At 44.7% G+C, this 17857-nt stretch overlaps 1 protein-coding gene across 3 annotated transcripts in view; it reads right to left on the minus strand.

The window, feature by feature from the left end:
• The window catches only part of spata20 (spermatogenesis associated 20), a 143908-nt gene that overhangs the window by 28087 nt on the left and 97964 nt on the right, over positions 1–17857 (minus strand). The window lies entirely within an intron of this gene.

Here is a 17857-nt window from a genome sequence, read left to right on the forward strand (position 1 = left end):
AAAACAAGAGACATAAAATGCAACACTCTGGGCCAAATGAGTGTTTTGCAATAAAACAACACTGCATCTATTTGCTCTTAATGAGCATATATTAATCTTCAAAGGGTGGATGGATGGATGGACGGTCAAATGAAGAAGATGGGGCTCTGCAGGGTTGGTGTGTGTGTGTGTGTGTGTGTGTGTGTGTGTGTACGCGCGTGTGTGTGCGTGCGTGTGTGTGTGCAGATGCAGTGGGAACAGCAGGCCATTAGCGGAGGTAGCCTTGGCTCAGTTGAGATGTGATGATCCAGCACGATGCTAAGCGTGCACACGCGCACACACACACACACACACACACACACACACACACACACACACACACACGCACACACGCACGCACGCACACACACAGAGAACCAGCACTGCTCACTGCAGCAGCTGGTGAGGCACACGTAAAGATACCGGATGTACACACACACTTGTAAAAGAAAATACACATACACACACAAAACAGGCGTACGCAGGGGGACACATGCACGTGCACAGAAGAGCAGTGCACACTCGGGGACCCACACTCACAAACACAGACGTAAACGCACACGCGGACGAAACGCACACACATGTGAAATGGCTATTAATGGTGAGATGGATCATTTGGAGGAGAGAAAGAAAGAAGAAACTGCACCAGTCCTGAGAGAAGAAAGAGAGCGATGGAAGTGAAACGGGTTGGTGAAGGGAGGATGGGTCTGGGGGGACTGATGGGGGGGGTGAAGAGAGGGGTCTTCCACGTCGCATTAGGCAGCATTGAGGATGGGTCTGGGGGGACTGATGGGGGGGTGAAGAGAGGGGTCTTCCACGTCGCATTAGGCAGCATTGAGCCGCAGAAGATGTTTAATTTAACCCATTAAGATCTGACACCAGATTCTATAAAATGTCTCCTAAATCCTGACAGTTTTCTATTAAAACATGTCTCTATATCAGTAGTTCTGAATACTTTTTCATGTGTAAGGACCCCAAAAGCTATCTGTATTTGGCCGTCGACCCCCATCTGAAAATATGTTGTTCCAGGGACCTCCCAGAAGCAAAGATATGACTTAATAAACGTTTGCTGTGAAATAATATACTGTATATACAAAGATTTGCACACGTCACGAAAATAGCAGATCTACAAAGCGCGTACGAGCTTGTAGATCTGCTATTTTTCAACAGCGAAGGTTTACCATTATGGTTAAAGAAGTGGCTAAAAGGTGAAACGGGCGCGTCCTCAGGTCTAAACGAGTTAAATCCAATCACAGCCTCGTCTGCTTCTGGGACTTGGGACCGAGCAGCTCTCTAATCGTGGCTGAATGAGCTGTGGACGAGCGCCACGCAGCATAAACGCACATATACTAAAATACAAACAACCTCAAACGAGGCATTTTTCAGGCCCTCCACTCGGTTCATTAGATTTTTTTCCGTTCTTCATTTTGGCAGCGCAACGTTTATTTTTGTCCCGTGGCCTGAATTAGCTTCCGTTTGCGTTCCTTCCTTGCCCGCTGAAATCAATTAGGCCCCCCCGACAATTGGGGAGAAAAATGGCTCCTCATTGAAAATTGCCGTGCATACATCTCTGCTAATTGTCCCATTACACGAGTAATGTCGTTTTGGTCAGGGTGCTTTGAGTCTCAAAACACTGAACACACTGTACAATTCTCAATTTGTAACTCGTGTAGTAGTAGGGTGTACAAATGTGGGTCCATTTGGTTACATTTGTACACTCTGTGTTAAATAAACACTGATGGACTGTGTCACACTATTCATGAGTTTCAAATGTAGTCCTACACAGTGTTGTTTTCGTCGACATAAACTAAGACGAAAAATTACCTTTTTGAACTGACGAAAACAAAATGGAAACTACATGAAAACTAAGCTATGATGACTAAAAAGAAGACTAAATATACTGACGATTTCGTCAACAAATAAAAGACTAAAATGTTAGGAAGGGACTAGTGGACAAGAGATCCAGTATAAGTCATTTTACACTTGGTTGCATGCTGAAAATAGCAGATCTACAAGCTCACAACGCGTCGCATTGCGAGCTTGTAGATCGGCTATTTTCAGCAAGTGAAAAAAACAGTCATTACGACCCTCCAAAACACATTTTGTTCGACTAAATCAACTGTAGATTTAGTCGACTAAAATCTTATGACATTTAGTCGACTGAAACTAGACTAACACTAAAACATTCCAGGTGACTAAAATGTGACTAAAACTAAGTGAAACCTATTCAAGAGACTACGACTAAAACTAAAATCAAAATTTGCTGCCAAAAAACAACACTGGTCCTACACCTGCCATGCACGTTGAGGACCAACACAGGTGTTTTCATTTTGTCTGAACTGGCGTGGAACTAATGCATTTGTTTGCAACACACGTTTGGTCCCCAACATGGCAGCTGTAGGACTACATTTGAAACGCATGGATCACTGTCTCCTGTCACTCTTTCGCCATGTCGTCCTGTGCCTTTGGAGTCCCATCTTCTGCTCTCTCAATCTGTCTCCCTCCCTTTGTCCCTCGCGCTTCCACCACATCCCTCCCTGTGGCCAAGGCTCCTTCTTCAGCCATCTTGCCCTCGCTTGTTCTCTTTTGGGACCCGGCCCAGGTGTTTCGCCTTGATTGCGTCTAAACCCAAGCATTTAACTTGCCCAAACCTATAACCCTTACCCTAACTTCACAAACACAATATTATTTTAAAGCGAACATTTTTAACTCAAATCTTTGCTTCTAGGGAACAACACATTTTTTAGATGTATGTTTTTCAGAAAAACGTATGTTTTTCTGAAAAACTGTTTTTTAGAAGACATTTGTAGAACTGGTTAATGAAAATGTGGCCCATGCAGAGACAGCAGTGAAAGCTGAACAGACTGACAGAGAGACAAACGTAGAGATGGAGTGCGACTGTGCGAGAAAGGACCAGGACTTGCAAGGATAAAACCAACTAAAACCAGTTCACGCCGGCAAGTCCATGACAATGATACCTACCTTATATAAAAGTAAAGCAAAATTAAAGGTCTTTTGACTTTGGTTCCTACATTGTTCTTTCTTTGGCAGGAGTTAATACCTATAAGGTCAGTTTGTAAGTTGTTTTTGTGCCATTTCAGCAGTGCTTTGGGCAGAGTAGCAGTAAGAGAAACACCTCAGGGAGTAATCAAACTGTGTTTATGGTACAATGAGAAACACCTCAGGGAGTAATCAAACTGTGTTTATGGTACAATGCAAGTCTTTATCAGCAACAACCATAGAGTATATAAAAGGATAGAGACTGAACTGGCGCGAAGCTCCGCCCCCCCCCCCCAGCTATTCATGTCAGTGGAAGTTGCTCAGTGGCGTTTTGAAGCACCCGGAAGACTGCCGGAAGTACCGTCTCAGAACGTCTACTTCCGCATTTGACCACCACATTTTGGTGGTCAAATGCGGAAGTGCAACCGAGCGCTCAACGTTAAAGCCCAGCTGCACGGGGTTTCCCGGTCATGAATCCACGGGTCCGCCTGTAGTCCCTCCTCCTACCACTAGGGCCCAGAGCTTCAACGTTGGAGCGCCTCACTGGCCCCTTGGCAACAACAGGCTCTCACAGCAGCCATGTTGGAAATAACTCGTCCTACTTCCAGGCCCCTTCCGACTTCCTTCACAGGTGCTACCGATGATGATACTAATTAAAGGAACTACAACATGCATTTCAAAACTGTTTTTAATATTTAATATTATATTGTTTATGTCACTGAAACGTATTGATATCGGTCTGGCTTCTAAAGCAGTTTTAGCTGCAATACCGCAATGTCGGGGGACGACGGTGTTGTCGAACTTGTCGGACTAACGCCTGTCGGACTGTCAGTATGTCAAACAAACGAATGCACCCCGGCCCAGCAAGGGGTAGTTTTGCAATCAGTGTAAGGTTCACTGCCGAGAACGCGGCTAAGGGAACCAGTCTGGGGAAACAGACACTGAGATCACAGAGGCTGGAAACGTTCGAATGGATTCTTTTCCATTTCGCCAGGTTCACATCCAACCTTTTCATCGATCGTCCTTCTTTGAGAAAGGACCCCGAACTGAGCTGCACTTTGTGCATTTCATTTGCTTTCACTCTTGCTCCTTCTCTCGGAACTAGCAGACCTCCCGTTGCCTTTATTTATTATCATGCTTCCAGTTGGTTCCCAGCGTGAAGCTAGTATATTAAATGATATAAAAAATGATTAAATGATGACGCCTGCGTAGCTAGTTCAGGCTAGTTCAGTCAGTCTCATGCACTCTTTACCTGATCAGAGCGGCTATTTAAACTCCTCTGCCTATACCTGCTCATTCCTGGCTTCTCTCCTGCTGCGCGGACGTGCGTCGCTGCTGCCTCCCTGCCTCGCCTGCCAACCCGCTGCTCATGAAGTTGTGCAAATCCCAACGCCTCCCAGCATCCGCCTGGGGGCGTCTTAATTAATTCCCTGTAATTCTATTTGGCTTATAACTTAACTGAAATGTTAATGTCACAGGGAATGAATAGGGACAGAGCCCCAACGTCCAAACCATGCTTCATAATATCTATGCTCAATTATGCTCAATATATATTCTAAATTCATTCAAAGAGTTGTCGGACTGAAATGCTTTTTGTGGTCATGGTCACATCACAGAAGAGGGCAAAGTATGCATGGAGGGTCTGGGGTGCACGGGAAATAGAAGCAGGAGAGGAGAGGATAGCAGCTACTGTGAGAGACGAGACAGAGACAGCCTCAGGAGACGGCCGAGGAGAGCACCAGAGACAAACGCCTGTGATTCTTTAACAAGACCTCAGAGACACAGAACGAAGTGTAGAGGTGTGAGAGGACCCCAGTGGGCTGGGACATGGGATACGTGTGTGTGTGTGTGTGTGTGTGTGTGTGTGTGTGTGTGTGTGTGTGTGTGTGTGTGTGTGAGTGACAGACAGACAGTCACATAATACATTGCAGCCAGGCTCTGTTTCACAGTCCTCCTCCTCCATGATGACCCTTGACCTCCATCACTTCCACCCTCCTCCTCCTTAGTACCGCGCTACACTGTTTTTGAGGCATCACAAACCCCCCCAGCTCTCTAATCCCCTCATCCTTCTAAGTATAGGAGTGTGTCGGACATAAGCTATACTAAGTGACCATGAAGTGGCATGTACATTTGACCACTGGAAGAGGCATTCCTTACCAAGGTGCTTAAGTACCAGCGTCTTAAGGATGCTATTATACAGCTTGGCTACAAATGTAAACTACTTGTGTTCATATTTGGAAGCCTCGGTAATGTCCATAAATCAGTCGTGAGGGGCCTGCAGATTGCAGGCATACCCAAGCCGAGAGCTAAGGCATCAGCAAAATTCTGTTCAGTGTCTGCAATAATTGGCAGTCGCCATACTGTATATGGAGAAGGCGATGCTTTCTGACAGACAGACAGACAGACAGACAGACAGACAGACAGACAGACAGACAGACAGACAGACAGACAGAGACTATAACAACACTACCAGTGGTAATTAACAAACAAGCATTTTACTTAAGTAAAAGTAACAATTCTGAAAATACGTAAAAGTAAAAGTCCGGAATTCAAAATGTAAATATTGGCATCAAAATGTACTTAAAGTACTCACTATGAAGAATGTCCAGTTTCAGGTTTTCAAATGTATAAAAAACATTGGAAAATAGCAGATCTACAAGCTCACAATGTGTCACATAATACATTGCAGCCAGGCTGTCTGTTTCACACAGTCCTCCTCCTCCATGATGACCCTTGACCTCCATCACTTCCACCCTCCTCCTCCTTAGTACCTTGAGGCATAGATATCTATAAACACTAGATGGCTCAATGCGGAGTTTCTGACGTCGTTCACCCGGCAGCCATCTTACTTCGGGGCTACAGTACAGTATGTTCAATGGCAGCTCAAACAGAAACAGTCATAACTCGCTCAAATCTTGACGGATTTACAAACGGGTTGGTTTATTACAAATGTTGTTTATCTGCTTAATTTATGTTTTTTATATGAACGTCGTATAAAATCATATACGTATGCGGACGTCTCTGACGTTTATAACAAACCAAACCGTTTGAAAATCGGTTGAAAATTTAGCAAGTTAAGAGTACATGCCCCATAGACACAATGGTCCTCATTCACAAAGGAGAAATACGCCAGAGTGTAACGGAAGCTTAACGGAAGCGTATACAGATGCGGGAAATTCCGTCCGATCACGCTACGTTGTTTTGCCGTGCAATTCAAAGAGCGGCGTGTACCACAGGTACGCAGGTGTATGTCATAAAGAATGCGAGCGGGTGCCAAATGATCGGAAAATCACCCGACAACTTCATTTGCATTGATCCACGCCCCATTTCACACCATAAAAGGCGTCAAGCATGACTCAGCAGACAGCAGTAAAAAAAACAAAAAAGAACTATAGGCCTTACAGCTCAAACGAAATAGAGGTCCTCCTGACGGAATGCAACAAAATAATGATATTTTCCAGTATAGTGGCTTCACAAATTAAAATAAAAATGATTGCTGGAAAGAAATTAGGCTATATTAGGAAATTAAAAGAAAATTATCTGACCATGTCAAGCGCCGGAGCGACGACCACCACCTGCAGTCTCTTTTTTTACATCCATATACCATTACATTTGTGCGTGATTCTTTATATTGTCTATAGCCTACCATTAAACTATATAAATCATTTTCCCAAGCTTACAAAACGGTGAACGCTTCTCCGCACCGCTGCAACAATGTCAAGCTGACTTACGGTATAAAATGCAGCTTGGCCATATTTATTTAAGTTCGGGACCAAGGCAGCAAGCTAGCGTATACTTGGCAATTATATTATAAAGCCTTTTCTTTTCTATTGAACAATTGCTCACTCACACCTTTGCAGAGGTAAAACATATATCCGATATTTTTATCAGAGCTGCATTGATTAATGCGGGGAATAGATTAATATCATCTCACTGTCATCTGTCTGAATGCCATGTGGAGAATGGATTTGTTCTGATCATGGACACGTAGGCATAGGCCTATAGCTATTTAAAATTTCAACCATATACGGCGGGTAGCCTCCTCTTTGTCAGATCTAAGTGCAGGTTCATTTATGATGATGTCGTCACGTCATATTAAAATGATTCGCGAATTTCGCGGGACATTTGGCACCAAACTTGAATGAAGTTCAAATCAATGTAGTAGCCTACAGCCTAGCTATAAGTTCCCCATATTATAATTAATTAAGGTGCACTGGCTTAAAACTATGACTGGCCGAATTGCACGCGCTGATGCAATAATGTGGACTTCTATTTTTTTATAGGGCTAATTAGCCCTCGTGACTGCTGTCTGTCTGTCAGACAGCAGACGGTTTGTGGCAGCGGTGGCCGAACGGATAGCGGCGCGGTCTAGATACCGGAAGGTTCCCAGTTCGAATCAGCCGTCCGACACGTTAAAATTACCACCGCTGAAATGCCCTTGAACAAGGCATCAACCACTACGATGAAATGTGTTCTATGAGCAGGGCCTGGCTGGAAACAAGTTCTTGAGCTTAGCCCAGATACCCTGGGTAAATATAGATTTCATTTCATTTCATTTCATTTCAGACCGGCATGTCTGTGAACCATAGAAATAATCTGTTCTGTCCGGGCCGGGCTCACCGCACCGTTATATTCATTTTCCAATGAATTCGTACAGTGCAGAATGCAGATAAGTGTATGTTCTTATTATAATTGTGAGTTTGTTTTTTAACATGCAGCGCGAGTCCGCGAGAGCGGATCTACAAGCTCACAACGCGTTGCACTGCGAGTAGAAAGCTGTCAAGTGCAGCGCAATCGCGCATGCTAGAAATATCCTAATAAATAAATAAAAAGGTGTCGGGTTTGCAGGGGCAGTTTCTGTATGGGACTCTAGGCTAACCTGCCTCTAGAATGCATGCATTTAGGCATCCAAGTGATACTTGGCTTTTATATAAGCTATAATTTTTGTATGTGCTGACCAATGTTTTGGACACATGCCTACATATTTTATCTGAGATTTGGGGACTTTTAATTGATTCAGAATGAAGACTAAAGCCTTCTGAATAAATCTACGCAAGCAGTACACGACCCTCTGAGCTGGCGCAGCTTTTAGCGGAGATTCCGACCATCCGACGTCACCGTCAAGTTCACGTTCAAGTTCATGAATTCCCACGTAATGTGGGAATCCACGTAAATGCCTGTCCGCTCACGCTCCGCTCACGTTACGTAACGGTATGAGCGTAAACGCCGTTGTGAATGAGGACCAATGTTATGTGTCCCGAGGTAAGATGGCCGCCACGTAACGACGTCGCTCTCCATTGGCCAACAGCGTGGGTGAGCTATCTAGAGTTTATATATATCTATGCCTTGAGGCATCACAACCCCCCACGGCTCTCTAATCCCCTCCTCCTTCTAAGTATAGGAGTGTGTCGGACATAAGCTATACTAATATCAGACTGAAGTAATTAAAGTGGGTCATGTTTGCATGTTTGGAATAGTAACAGCTGAAATCAACAATATATCAGTATTCCAATATTTACCTTAAAGATGGAGTGCCATGATTTTTTCCCACCCTAAAACATGATCATCTGGTCTTATTGTTATATAAGGAGGAAGAACTTTTTTCAAAAAAGGTTTACAGTATTTGTTAAAATGTTGTTTTTATGTGGGCACGCCCACCAGTTTATTAAGTATGCCTGGTTTGCCTGATGGGTGGTGATCCACCTGAACTGAAGCCGCACCCACAGCTGTAGTTGTATGACAAAGGGGGAGGGGTTAGGGGAGGGGCTGATAGTGTGATGTGATTGATTACTTTATTGAAAAATACATTTCAAAAGGATAGAGTCACAAGAAAGCCGTTAGGCTTGTTTCCGTTGTGGTCCTCTTGGGGAAAGGGGAAGGGGAGCAACAAAATGTCACTATATTACTGTTTTTTTCATTGGTACGTTTGACTGTCAAGGGTTCAGCCTCCAGGAAGAAACCCTAAATACAAAGGGAATACATCAGTGCACATAAAAACAACTCCAGGGTGTCTAATGAAGTATACTGTCACCTCATAGACACACTGGAAAAACTGGAAAAATACAAAAATTGGGGCGACAGTTGGACGAATGTATGAATTAGTCTGACAACACCGCCGCTCCCGACATGCTTGCCTGGCTGGTTACAACTAACCCGTGGCCGGTTAAAACTCACCGCATGGCTCCCGACATGTGTGGGAGGTTAAAACTAACCCATGGCTCCCGACATGTGTGGGAGGTTAAAACTAACCCGTGGCCGGTTAACCCATTTTGGGCAGGAACCCCTTTTGGTGTTAGCAATATGTTATGCTTTAGCTATTGAAAAATATCAGATCTACAATCTCATAGCGCGCCACTGAGTGGCGAAAACTGTCAGGATGTAGAAGACATTTTTAGAATCTGATCTCAGGTCAAAATGGGTTAAAACTCACCCATGGCTCCTGACATGTGTGGCAGGTTAAAACTAACCCGTGGCCGGTTAAAACTCACACATGGCTCCCGACATGTGTGGCAGGTTAACCCATTTAGGCCTGACATAACATTTTAAAAAATTATTCTAAATCCTCCAGTTTTCTGAAATAAATATTTTCACGATTTTTCAAAAATAGCAGACCTACAAGCTCGTAGCGCGCCACTCGGTGGCGCGCTACGAGCTTGTAGATTGTAAATCATAACATAATGCCAACACCAAAAGGGGTTCCCGCCCAAAAAGGGTTAAAACCAACCCGTGGCCGGTTAAAACTCACACATGGCTCCCGACATGCATGTGTGGCAGGTTAAAACCAACCCCATGGCTTCCTGTGAGGTTAGCTTTAGGGTTTGGGTAGAGTGTCGGACTAATGTCTGTCGGACCAAGCAGGTCGTTATATATATTCATATATATATATGTATATATACAGTATATTGTCTACTGTATTATATCGTACTCTCAATCCTTAGGACCATTTATACCGTAACGGTATGCATCTCTGTTCATAGCATTCGTCCAGCCTTCCATCTAACCTAAGCCATCACCTTATATATTCATATTCATTCATATACTTTTACTTTATTAGGAATATCTGCAGAGAGAGAGAGAGAGAGAGAGAGAGAGAGAGAGAGAGAGAGAGAGAGAGAGAGAGAGAGAGAGAGAGAGAGAGTCGGGGAGTGACATGCAGCAACTCTGCCGCCGGGCTCGGGAATCGAACCCAGTGATGACAGGCTGTCAGGCATCGACGTTGTGTGCTTTGATGCCTGACAGCGTATCCTGTCGGCAGATCCTTGGTCATGGATGGACGGATGGATGGATGAACGCCCCCAGGAATATCTGACTTTTATGACCTGTTTTCCCTGTTTTCTTCCTATCTCTTTTATCCCATTCATTCATGACGGGAACCCCTTTTAGTGATGTTAAACTTTAGCTATTGAAAAATAGCAGATCTACAAGCTTGTAGCGTGGCACTCTGTGCCGCGCTACGAGCTTGTAGATCTGCTATTTTTTGAAAAATCGTGAAAATGTGGCACAAATTTATATTCAAATATATATTCTTTCAGAGCGAACGTTTTTAACTCAAATCTTTGCTTCTGGGAAGGTCCCTGGAACAACATATTTTCAGATGGGGGGTGGCGGCCGAAGTCATATATTTTTTGGGGGTCCTTGACATGAAAATGTTTTGAGAACGACTGACATAGAAACATAGGATTTTCAGAAAACTGTCATGATTTAGATCAAAAGATTTCAAAGATTTGCACAAATGTTCTAGACGTGCTATTTTCGAACAGCCACAGATTCCTTCACCGGTTCTAAGGGTTAAAAACAATGGGGGTTTGTAACGACATAGAATTTCGCCCCCCCCCCCCCTTTAGTTTGCACCTCTAAACCTGTGGTGTGACAATAGAGCTGACGTTGAGCCCCCTATCTATAGACTATAGATCTACCAATCTATCCAGCTTTTACATCCATCCAATTACTCCACCGTGTGTGTGTGTGTGTGTGTGTGTGTGTGTGTGTGTGTGTGTGTGTGTGTGTGTGTGTGTGTGTGTGTGTGTGTGTGTGCGCGCGCACACACACACACACACACACACACACACACACACCGTCCGGCCGGCCATCTGCTCTAGCTACTGTATGTGGGAAGTGCATGATTGAGTGTAGGGTCGAGCAAGGAGTAGGGTTTTACTATGTGCTGTAGGCGATATGATCCTCTCTCTCTCTCTCTCTCTCTCTCTCTCTGTAAATAAAACCCACGCTGAACCGATAAGAGGTCTGCACACACACACAAACACACAGTCACGCACACACACACACACACACACACACACAAACACACACACACACCCTCTTGTGTTTCTTAGTATCTCACTATCTTAAAGCAGAGGGACTGATTACATTCTTTCCGGTGTTATTGGCTCTATAGTGCAAAACAAACGGACTCAAATCCCCTCTTATTGACAAAGCGGAGATGTTGTGGAGATGTTCCTATACCATGTAAACTAATGGTTAAATATCCTCACACGGATGCCTATATTCCATGGATCAGAGAGGGGTTTATTACCATTTATTCCACCCGTCTCACTCCGTCACTTCCACATGCATTTAGATTCTTACATCCCTCACCCTTGCGCTCTCTCTCTCTCTCTCTCTCTCTCTCTCTCTCTCTCTCTCCTTGATTTCTCTCACACACGCACGCACGCACGCACGCACGCACGCACGCACGCACGCACGCACGCACGCACGCACGCACGCACGCACGCACGCATGCACAGTTTGCACACGCACACAGCTTCTGCCACTCTGGATGAAACATGTCTTACTCACAGCACCAGAGCGCTTTAACCCATTTTGACCTGAGATCAGATTCTAAAAAATGTCTTCTACATCCTGACCGATTTTTCAAAAATAGCAGATCTACAAGCTCATAGCGCGCCACTCGGTGGCGCGCTATGAGCTTGTAGATCTGCTATTTTTCAATAGCTAAAGTATAACATAATGCTTAGTTGCCACCAAAAGGGGTTCCCGTACAGAATGGGTTAATACTGTGTCATTAAAAAGCTGCCATATGTTTGTGTACATATGCCACCGTAGCATGAAATGAAATGTAGGCGAGCATGCAAATGATTTGTTGGCGGCGTGATGTAATGGCCTCTGTATGTTCCAGCTGGCAGTATACCTATTTAAAAACTATACATTTTCTTTCATCGTCCTTTATTCAGCCATGGGGGAAGTCACATTATTGAGAGTTACGTCTTCTGGTTCATGGGTTTGAGCGATGATGCCCTCCTCTGCTTCATAACCACTAAAAAGGACCTCGTTAGACTTTTCAAAAAGTATTTATTTAAAGACGTTTACGCTGCGGACACAAAGCCAACTGGAGTTGTGACAAATCATGACAATAAACTTAACACAATGTTTTGGGCAGATCAAAAAATTAGAAAGAAAGGCAGGATACAACACTTTTTGTTTTGTTTTTCTTCGGCCCAAAACATTGTGTTTATTGTCATGATTTGTCACAACTCCAGTTGGCTTTGTCCGCGGCGTAAACGTCTTGAAATAAATACTTTTTGAAAAGTCTATGAGGAAAATGAACGGGAAATTATGTTCCGGGTCTCTCAAGGGGGCGGGACTGCGACGCTCTATAATCCTACCGAAGTTTTCTGAAAGAATACTTAGTTACTCCACTGCGCCCTCTACAGATATTGCCAAGAGAAAATCCCATTGACTAGATTTTTCCTTTCAGGTGAAAATGTTTCATTTTCATCCCACGATTTTGTAACCCATTTTTCACCCCTGTGTCAATTATCGAATGCGATCCTGGGCTCTACACACCCTCCGCCAACCTGGGGAGAGCAAACGGACTTGAACTCATGCTTCATTCATGCATGAGTGTCCAACTTTCCCTGGTTGGACGTAGCGCGTGGAAGGAACACGGTATTCCAACCAGTTCCTTTCCTCTCCATCAGGCGCCCCGGCTGGCCAGGGGGAGGCAGTTTATACGTGTGGTGAGGGGCTCAGAGTGGCCAGGGGGAGGCAGTTTATACGTGTGGTGAGGGGCTCAGAGTGCGTCCACAGGGGAATCTAGGCCTTTTTCCATCACAGAACCGTCTTTGTATTGGCGAGTAGAGGGAAATCCTTCTTTGTAATTTTACAGAAGTCGAGAGGCTGTGCTGCATGTCATGCGGCAGTCTTAAAGGGACACTTCACCCTTTTTGCAAAAATATATATGTTAATGACGTTCAGAAGATTTAGAACACTTTCCTGGGGGTCTTTATGTGTTTAATATGTGGTTTTAGATATTTTAGATTTTAGCAGTGAGCCCAGTGTCTCTGATGTCATCAACACTGGTCTCACTTCCTTCCTGGACTACATGTTGTCTCAGTAAGACATCCCTCCCCCTATCCACAAGAAGGAGCAGTACTGCACCAAAGCATTATGGGAAATGTAGTCCAGGAAGGAAGTCAGCCCAGTGTTGATGACATCAGAGACACTGGCCTCACTGCTAAAATCTAAAATATCTAAAACCACATATTAAACACATAAAGACCCCCAGGAAAGTGTTCTAAATCTTCTGAACGTCATTAACATATATTTTTTAGCAAAAAGGGTGAAGTGTCCCTTTAAGGCTATGGACCAGAGTCTTAAGGCTATGGACCAGAGTCTTAAGGCTATGGACCAGAGTCTTAAGGCTATGGACCAGAGTCTTAAGGCTATGGACCAGAGCTACCAGCAGAGTAGATAATACACATTACTGCTGATATAGTATAGCAGCAGCTCTCTGCTCTCCTCTGGAAGCCAGAAGCACAATGTCCTGTCTGACTACCGGACATCCGTATTTCAATGAGTGTGTGAGGTGTGTGCATGCATGCGTGCGTGCGCAATGTGCATGCGTATGTGTGTGTGTGTGTGTGTGTGTGTGTACACAGTACGTGTGCATGTGCGAGCGTGTGCTTCCACACCGTTCATACTCTGGTCACACCCTGCATGACGGGTCGAGTAAACTAATACTTAACCCTATGATGAGCTTTGCATGAAAGTAAGGGTCTGTCTGTCTGTCTGTCTGTCTGTCTGTCTGTCTGTCTGTCTGTCTGTCTGTCTGTCGAGCTTTGCAGGAAAGTAAGGGTTTTGCTGTCTGTCTGTCTGTCTGTCTGTCTGTCTGTCGAGCTTTGCAGGAAAGTAAGGGTTTTGCTGTCTGTCTGTCTGTCTGTCTGTCTGTCTGTCTGTCGAGCTTTGCAGGAAAGTAAGGGTTTTGCAGTCCGTCCGTCTGTTTTCTTGTGAACTAATTTGGTTCTTCATGAAGGCGATTTAGAGACAAGCCATACTGTAAACTGCCCACTGCCTTGCACCGGCCAAAGAGTTCACCTATATACTGTAAAGTGTGTCCCAAGAACATTATGGAGCATTATGGAAATGCCAAAAGACAACCATCCGTCCGTTCAGCAAGAAAACTCATTTAATTCCACACTGTCTCTAACCCCCCTGAGAAGAGGGTGACAGTGTGAAAATATGAATGTTAACCACTCTGACATAAGCAAAAATATGTTGGTCTGAACGACAGTGACAGCTGTCAAATACAGGCAGGCTGTGTCAGAGCTGACATCTCTCTCTCTCTCTCTCTCTCTCCGTGTCCCCCATCTGTCTCTCTCTCACACATACCCACCGGCCAGGCTGAGGCATGACAACAGAGCTCGGGGGATCGCACAGGCAGGTCACACCGCGTGGAGGTTATTAAAGGCTCTAAGGTCAGCCAAGGGCTGCTGGAAAGAGCCGATAAGTTATTACACTGCATCTCCCGAGAGATAAAAAGGAAAAAAAGATGTGTTCCTGAGAGAGGAGAGGAGCTCTTCTTCCATCTTTTCATCACGGTGAAGAGGAGACGGGAGAGGAGGAGAGGAGACGGGAGAGGAGGAGAGGAGCTCAGCTGACCTTTAAACAGGCCAACCTTTACACGAGCCAACACCCCCCCAGGCACTGTCCCTGCATGGCTGGTGCTGTCGTACGTACACGTACGCATTATAGAACCCGTTGTCCTTTTTAGAACAGCAATGTAGGATGGAGTCCGTTCTAAAATATGTGTTACAACATGAGCTTTTCACGCACACTCACGCACACACGCACACACACCAAACACGCACGTGTGCGCTCCACACACACACATGCACACACTCACGTTCACACAAAGTTACCTTATGTGGTAAAAAGATGGAGTTGACTGTTGCTAGCAGACGGATGGTGTCTGGGGCGTCCTTCTGACCACATATGATGATCTACAGAGAAGAAAGGGAAGAGAGAAAGAAAAGAAAAGAAGGGAAAGAGGCTTTACAGACTTCTGTTTTCTCCAAAGTAGTGAAAACGGCAGCTCCACAGTCTCACATTGTGATGCGTTGTGAGCTTCTAGATTAAGGCTATTTAGAACTATTTTCTATATATTTAAAAAAAAATGTGCCTTACCCCATTGAGACCTGGAACGCATCTGTGTCACCTTAGCTCTTAACCACGTTAAACATTATTTTAAACTTTAGCAGATCTACAAGATCGGAGTTCTACAAGCTTGTAGATCTGCTATTGTTTGAAAGATCATGAAAATGTGACGCAAATCTTTGAATATATTATATTCTTTCACAGCAAATGTTGTAGAATCTGATCTCAGGTCTTAATTCAACGAGAAGTACCAGAAACACAGGGAAAGTGACAGGCGGTAACAAAAGAATGTCGAAGTTGAAAACGGAAAGGGGATGAAAGGAAAGAGGAAGGAGAGCGCGGGGGGGTCAGTGGCGTATTTGTAGCAGTAACGAGGGAGGCAGGTGTTTCTCCGGCTTTACCGCGCACCCCGCCTCGACCCCGAGCTCGTTATGGACGCCCCCCCATCGCCCGACTCCTCCCCCGCAGGTCACACGATGACGGAACAGAACTCTAAATTTTACACCCCCGCTCTCTAATTTAACCCATTCTGGGCGGGAACCCCTTTTGGTGTTTTAAGCATTATGTTATGCTTTAGCTGTTGAAAAATAGCAGATCTACAAGCTCATAGCGCGCCACCGAGTGGCGCGCTACGAGCTTGTAGGTCTGCTATTTTTGAAAAATCGTGAAAATGCGGCACAAATCTTTGAATATATATTCTTTCAGAGCCAAAGTTTTTAACTCAAATCTTTGCTTCTGGGGTGGTCCCTGGAACAACATATTTCCAGATGGGGGTCGGCGGCCAATTACATATAATCTTGGGGGTCCTTGACATGAAAATGTTTGAGAACCACTGATACAGAAACATAGGGTTTTTCAGAAAACTGTCATGATTTAGAAGACATTTTGTAGAATCGTTCCCAGGTCAAAATGGGTTAAGTCTTTCTCGCTTTCCCCAGCCACATGCCCCCCTCTCTCTCTCTCTCTCTCTCTCTCTCTCTCGCTCGCCACACAGTAAAATCCTCAGTGTTCGTCTAACTCCGAGGGTGCGCGCTCTCCGAGTTCTTAGTTACAAATGGATTAGATTTAACACCAAGGTTTTTTACTGTGTGTCTGTCTGTGTCTCGACGTTCTTTTTTTTTCTTGTTCGTTCTTGTGCGTTCGTCCTGCTATAGGAGGAAAAGTTTTACTCAAAGCAGCCGGGGGTGAAACTTTTCGGGCTGTGCCGTTCTTTGACCTTGTTCTTGGGCGTTAATATTTTACGAGTACAACGTGCCACGCGTCGATGCTGGGGCGAAGGGAGTGAACGCGTGGAGAGAGAGCTCCGGAGTTATTTGCCGGGTGGAGGCCTGAGGCGGTAAGCCTTATTATGCATATACATATTGGTTTTTAAGACATTATTACACGTACTGTAGAGTTCTCAACAGGCCTGAAAAAGCAAAACCCAAAACCAAACGGCGCGAGATGAAGCCTGAGTGGATCAGCACGACGCGCACGCCCCGGTTCAGCAGCGCAGCCAACGGTGCACACTCGGTAGTTCTATTTCCAAACACATTCACACACACAGGAGTCTGAAATTGATCCCCCAGAACATGATTTATTATACAACAGGCTAAAGCGGTCAGGAGGTGCACGCACATCCCAGGTTAATTCAACGGGTGCTCGAACAAAAAAGAACAGACTACAAAAGGAAGAATACGTCTGCACACCGTTTTGAAAGCTTCCCAAAAACCTTATTCACCAAGGCGGGGAAAAAAACACAACGTTTCGGCCTCTGTGGCCTTTGGGGAGCTTTCAAAACGGTGTGCAGACTTATGTGCAGACTTATTCTTCCTTATACAACAGAACATTGGCATGGACACCGCCATCGGCGTATGAATGTGAGCATGTGAGTGGAGCGGAGTCGGGAGCGGAGCGTGGAGCGGGTTTTAACCCATTTTGGGGCGGGAACCCCTTTTGGTGTTTTAAGCATCATGTTACGCTTTAGCTGTTGAAAAATAGCAGATCTACAAGCTCATAACTTGTAGGTCAGCTATTTGTGAAAAATCGTGAAAATGTGGCGCACATCTTTGAATATATATTCTTTCAGAGCGAATGTTTTTAACTCAAATCATTGCTTCTGGTGGGGAGGGTCCCTGGAACAAACATATTTACAGATGGGGGTCGGTGGTCAATTATATATATTTTTTAGGATCCTTGACATGAAATATTGAGCACCACTGATATAGAAACATGGGTATTTCAGTCATGATTTAGAAGACATTTTTTAATTTCCATGTCAGGTCTAAATGGGTTTTAAAATGGGTGACCGTGCACCACATAATATTTAAGCATGCCCGGTCACATGGACACTACTTTAATTTAATTAGATCCCACCCCAAAAAGCGATCCAATGGCCAATGCCAATGCCAATAGTTCAGCAACGGTTGCTATGCAGATCAACCTTTCGCCACCTCATGTTATGTCG

The sequence above is a fragment of the Electrona antarctica genome (genome assembly GCF_951216825.1).
Source record: "Electrona antarctica genome assembly, chromosome: 22".
In the NCBI taxonomy this organism is placed as follows: Eukaryota; Metazoa; Chordata; class Actinopteri; order Myctophiformes; family Myctophidae; genus Electrona; species Electrona antarctica.